At 41.7% G+C, this 6,000-nt stretch overlaps 1 long non-coding RNA gene across 1 annotated transcript in view; it reads right to left on the reverse strand.

The window, feature by feature from the left end:
• The window catches only part of LOC311529824, an 87,142-nt gene extending 82,362 nt beyond the window's left edge, over nucleotides 1-4,780 (reverse strand). The window contains exon 1 of the long non-coding RNA XR_014713883.1: nucleotides 4,443-4,780. This is a non-coding gene — a long non-coding RNA (uncharacterized lncRNA). The remainder of the gene's footprint in view (nucleotides 1-4,442) is intronic.
• Nucleotides 4,781-6,000: the final 1,220 nt, after the last annotated feature.

Consider the following 6,000-nt stretch of genomic DNA (forward strand, 5'->3'; position numbering starts at 1 on the left):
TGGTGACATAGGTCAGAAATATTTCCTCTTTGAAAATATATGGTTTCCTCCTCTAACCATTTTTTAAAACTACACCAGTAAATAAGCCCTTAAAACTCACTTCCACCGTGACACCTACAGAAAAACTACCCTCATATAATGGCTAGACAAATGGTGAGCTCTGATCGCTGCTACTGGTTAGCAGCGTGCACAATTGATAGCCAGTCAATGGTAAACTTCCTATGATTGTGTCCTTGCTTTCCCTCTACACCTGACTGCTTGTTTGTTTCACCAACCTGTTACATCTTATTTCTTTAGATTTTAAGCTCAGTTAAAGTGTGTATGTGGGACACCGAGCTGGTCAAGGCCTTTAGGTACTAATTCAATTACTGTTAACAATAATTATCCCTAAATCAAGCATGGACCAAGAAGTCATTTAACTGATGGCCCAAGATGCATCCAGCAAATCCAATGATTTGCATATAACATTGGCAGGAAGAAGCCATTTCTTTTAGCTCAGCACTAGCACTGAAGGAAACTAATTCTTTAGGTTAAATTTTTGAAAGAAAAACAGGAAAGCTTTATAGGATTTGGGGCAAGAGAAGAAAGAAGGGGCACTGTGCAAACTTGAAAGAATTTTGTGAAATTTTTCACTAGCATGCATGCATATTTTATAGATAAAATATATAAATTAGGTCTGTCGATTAATCTAAGGCTGTTGATTAATCGCAGTTAACTCATGCGATTAACTCAAAAAAATTAATCACAATTAAAAAAATTAATCGCGGTTTTAATCGCACGGTTAAACAATAGAATACCAACTGAAATTTATTATATACTTTTGGGTGTTTTTCTACATTTTCAAATATATTGAGTTAAATTACAACACAGAATACAAAGTGTACACTGCTCACTTTATATTATTTTTTATTACAAATATTTGCATTGTAAAAATGATAAACAAAAGAAACAGTATTTTTCAATTCACCTCATACAAGTACTGTAGTGCAATCCCTTTATTGTGAAAGTGTAACTTACAAATGTAGATTTTTTTAGTTACATAACTGCACTCAAAAAAACAAAACAATACAAAACTGTAGAGCCTATAAGTCCACTCAGTCCTACTTCTCATTCAGCCAATCGCTAAGACAAACGAGTTTGTTTACATTTATGGGAGATAATGCTGTCCAATTCTTATTTACAATGTCACCAGAAAGTGAGAACAGGCATTCGCATGGGGCTTTTTTAGCCAGCATTACAAGGCATCTATGTGCCAGATAGGCTAAACATTCGTATGCCCCTCTGTGCTTCATCCACCATTCCAGAGGACGTGCTTCCATGCTGATGATGCTAGTTAAAAAAATAATGCATTAATTAAATTTGTGACTGAACTCTTTTGGGGAGAATTTTATGTCTCCTGCTCTGTTTTAGCCACATTCTGCCATATATTTCATGTTATAGCAGTCTAGGATGATGAGTCAGCACATGTTGTTCATTTTAAGAACACTTTCACTGCAGATTTGACAAAACGCAAAGAAAGTACCAATGTGAGATTTCTAAAGAGAGCTACAGCACTCGACCCAAGGTTTAAGAATCTGAAGTACCTTCCAAAATCTGAAAGGGATGAGGTGTGGCACATGTTTTCAGAAGTCTTAAAAGAGCAGCACTCTGAACTACCAAAAAAGAAAATCAACCTTATGCTGGTGACATTTGACTCAGATGATGAAAATGAACATGCATCGGTCCGCACTGCTTTGGATTATTATCGAGAAGAACCCGCATCAGCATGGACATAATGACATAACTTTGGTGCATAAAGTTTTACATTGTTTTTATGTTTAAAATTTCTAAAGCAGTTTTTTTGTACATAATTCTACATTTGTAAGTTCAATTTTCATGATAAAGATTGCACTACAGTACTTGTAATAGGTCAATTGAAAAATGCTATTTCTTTTGTTTTTTACAGTGCAAATATTTGTAATACAAAATATAAAGTGAACACTGTACACTTTGTATTCTGTGTTATAATTGAAATCAACATTCGAAAATGTGGAAAACATCCACAAATACTTATAAAAATGGTATTCTATTATTAAGAGTGCAATTAATCACGATTAATTTTTTTAATTGCTTGACAGCCCTAATATATATATTTCTAAAGAGCACAGAGCAGAAGTGAGGTTTGTCCTTTGCTTGCTTCTCTTGCTCTTCAGTGAAGTCAATGGTTATAGAAACTGACACAGCATCACACTGAATTGATCCTAGCTACAGATATATGATTCCCACTTAATGGTCATCTTTCAGATGTGTTGATAATGGGGAAATGACTGATGGAACCAAAAGACAAGCAAATAGGCTTAAACACTCTTTCTGATTGCCAAAAAAAAAAACGCTATCCTGTTCTGCTTTGGTTTTTTTGAAGCAGAACTTATCAAGTTATTGGATTTTCCCTGATTTGGCACAATTTAGAGACATTTACAATTTAAGATCTGTGGGCCAAACGTTCGATGGTGGATTTTGCCTCAGCAAACACAGTATGAAGACAGATTTAACCTCCCAGAAACACTCCTTCTTTGCATGCAAACTGATAACTGTGCTTGCAGACAAGTACTTAGACATGCAGTTACCTGGACAATCTGTTGTGCTTACTTCTAGAAAAGTTCAGGCCCTTAGTTATGCCCCTCAGTGTTTATAGGGTTTTTTAAAAAAGAGAGAGAGAGAGATTGTAAGGCACTCAGAGCTCTAGATAAACCTTCTTAATAAAAGTAAACAATGTGATTTAATTATGGCACCAACCTTATTCATATTCAAGAAAACAATCAATTTCTGGTTTTAAATCCAACTGGGAACACTTTTGTTTTCAGTGCTTTTCACTGCTGAATTGCAAAGAATCCTGCAATTTATTGTTAAATCTACTGCAGTATTAAGTGTAGTCTATACCTCTAAGATTTAAGAGTAAAAACTGGTTAGGGGTATGTTTTTATTTTACTGAAGAGGTGATTTACACAGGTATCATTATTCCCCTTTCCATAGAGAAACAGCTATACTTTTCACAGGTATATAAATCACCTTTATACAGATTCTGCATCCACACTAGGGGGTTATACTTCTTTAACTACAGCCATATAATCAAAGCAGTTCAACTTTCTAATGTAGACAAGACTAGAGCTGTGTGAATACTTGATTCTTTTTTGGTTTGGTGGCTAAACTGAAAAAAAAATATCCCCTTGATTTCAGGTCAAAAAAGTTTTTTTTTTATTTCAGACACTAGGTAATCACTACTAATTATTAATTAACTATTATTATTAATAATAATAAAAGTAAAGGGAATTTGGAAACCCCAGTCACAAGAGGAAGAGGTGATGGTAGCCACCTTTATATCCTATAGGATATAATGCTCCCCTGGGGGGGAAGAGACCTAGGTTCCAGTCCTTATTCTGACTGATTCAAAGCGGGGCTCTGAAAACTTGGGTCTCCCACACTGCAGGTGAGTGCCCTAACTGCTGGGCTATGGGGTATTCTGGGAACAGGCTTAGTCTCTCCTGCTGAAGCTGTTCCACTTTGTACAAGACACTGAAATAGCCATTGGAGCAGGGACTGGAACCCAGATGTCTCCACTCTCATGTGAGTCCCCCAATCACCAGGCTATGGAGTCTCTTTGTATACATAATTAAATATTTAGTGGACCAAAGTGGAACAGCTCCAGAAGGAGATATTGAGACCCACTCCAGAAGATATCGAGACCCACACACCATAGCCCAGTGGTTAGGGCATTAAGGGGAAGTAGTCCCAAGTTCAAATCCATACTACAAAGCAGACTCAGTGGGAACTTGAAGCAACATCTCCCATATACTGTGGCAGTGCTGTAACTACAGGGCATAAGGGTACCTCACCACCTTTGCAAATGGCTCCCAAGTCCCCTGGTGAATCTAGCCTGAATATTTTTTTGACCAAAACTACTTGGCAAATTTGGGTCGAGTTCACAAATAGTTTTCTTCGACTTAAGCAGCATTTTTCATCGAGTGAAATTTTTTCCAAAAAATTTCATCCAGCTTTAGGCAAGAACTTAGGTTCTGGTTATGTCACGAGCTATACCCGTATGTAGACCTCCACTAACTTCAGTGGGGCTCTGGATGAAGCTCGTTGCAAGACTGAGGATTTAGAGATGGCTATTTCTCTATTTTCATGGAAAGCTGTTTGCACTGGATTTTGCACTCAGCATCTTTATGCAAAAAAAATCCACAGAGATTTGACTAGCCCTAAATCATTTCTTAGCTCTGCTTTTCTTCAAACAAACAAAAAAAGAAGAAGGTGTAGGATGTGGTTGAATGGAGACAGGATTTAAACTATATCAGCAAAAATGAGCCATCATAAAAATAATGCCAAAAAATGCAGTTGTATTTTGGACTAAAAGTAAAAAGCTCCAATAATTTTTATGTCCCTGTGACGGGGTCAGGACTCACCACCACCGGCGCCTCCTGCTGGTTTCTCCGGGAATTAGCTCTTGTCAGCTGCAGGGCACCCTCTGCGCGGGGTGTCTTGCCCATTGTCTGCTCTGCTGGTTGGGAATCACCTTGCTCCCTGCTCGGCGGTGTCTGCTTCAGGACACTGCCCTCTGGCAGTGCCCCCCTACTCTGTTCTCACCACCTTTGGAGGGGGGCAACAGCAGTCCTTCGGTTTGCACCTGCCTTGGTGGCCAACCACAACCCCAAAGTCTAGCCCCTCACCTCAGGGGCAAGTTGCAGTCTGTCTTGGCCACACTCCTCTGTGGCCAGGTGCAGTGTAGGGAGGAAGAGGGGAACCCAGGCCCACCCGCTACTCTGGGTCCCGACCCAGGGACCCTCTACTGGCAGCCTCTCTCTGCCCTCCTTCGCTTCCCTCTTGTCCGCCTATGCTCCCCAGGCCACTTCCCCTTTGGCCCCTTGTACCTTCTTGACCCTTTTTAGCAGGGGCCGCAGCCTGGCAGGTACCCGGGCCGGAGCTCTCCTCTGCTCTCCCAAGCCTGCCCAGCACTGCTCTGTCCCAGGTGCTACCTCCTTACCTCAGGAGGCAGAGCCACTCCCTTGCTAGTCAGGGAGAGACTACCCTCTCCTTTGCTAGGCAGCCTTTATATAGGGCTCAAGCTGGCCCTGATTGTCTGCCTCTACCTTTACCCTGATTGGCTCTGCACAGGCCTTTGCTGATTGGCTGCTGGTCTGCGCAGCCTCTCTGGCCTGTTCTAGCCCTTTTCCTCAGGGAGTGGGGCACCTCGCCCCATTAAAATCCACCTTTCAAGATGCTGTGGGAAAATAACAGCAAAATGTTGGATTTATTCAGTATGCTTTCCTATTGGAAAAATCTAGTTTATACCAATACAGATTGTAGTGTAGACAGGCCAGGAAGGCATTGCCCTGGAAGCTAGACTGTCAAAACAACAGGATCTGTCTGTGTCTAGTAACCTCAGTAAAGTACCCCTCTAATCTAATCTTGTCTCTCCTCTACTGGGCATTGAGCTGACAGTGGGTCAGATTCAGTCTTGGTCTAAGTGAGTGCAACTCCAATAGAGCCCCTTTAAAGCTGGCCTGCAGGGCACCCAAACAGCCAGTCTGTGGGAACTACTGCACCACAAGGAGTGTGTTATCCACTCCACCCCCTTCCTGTCCCCATATATGGGGTTTGTACCACACAGTTCATGAATCCCCTGGCTGTCCACTCCCACTGGGCACTCATCAATGGTTCCTATTGAGCTCAGCCATGCTATAAGGAAAGGACTATGGATTTCCCTGTGTATGCTCTCTGTGGCCTCTCTACTCCCACTTTCCCCTAGGGTTGCCAGGTGTCCAGTTTTTGACCAGAACGCCCAGTCGAAAAGGGACCCTGATGGCACCACTGACCAGGCCATTAAAAGTCCGGTCAGCAGCACAACAGGGCTAAGGCAGCATCCCTGCCTGCCTTGGCTCCACACGGCTCCTGGAATGCAGAGGCATGTCCCCCTTCTGGCTCCTAGGTGTAGGGGCAGCAAGGGGGCTCTGAGGGCTGCCC

This window comes from Lepidochelys olivacea (genome assembly GCF_965140295.1).
Source record: "Lepidochelys olivacea isolate rLepOli2 genome assembly, chromosome: 13".
Taxonomy (NCBI): Eukaryota; Metazoa; Chordata; order Testudines; family Cheloniidae; genus Lepidochelys; species Lepidochelys olivacea.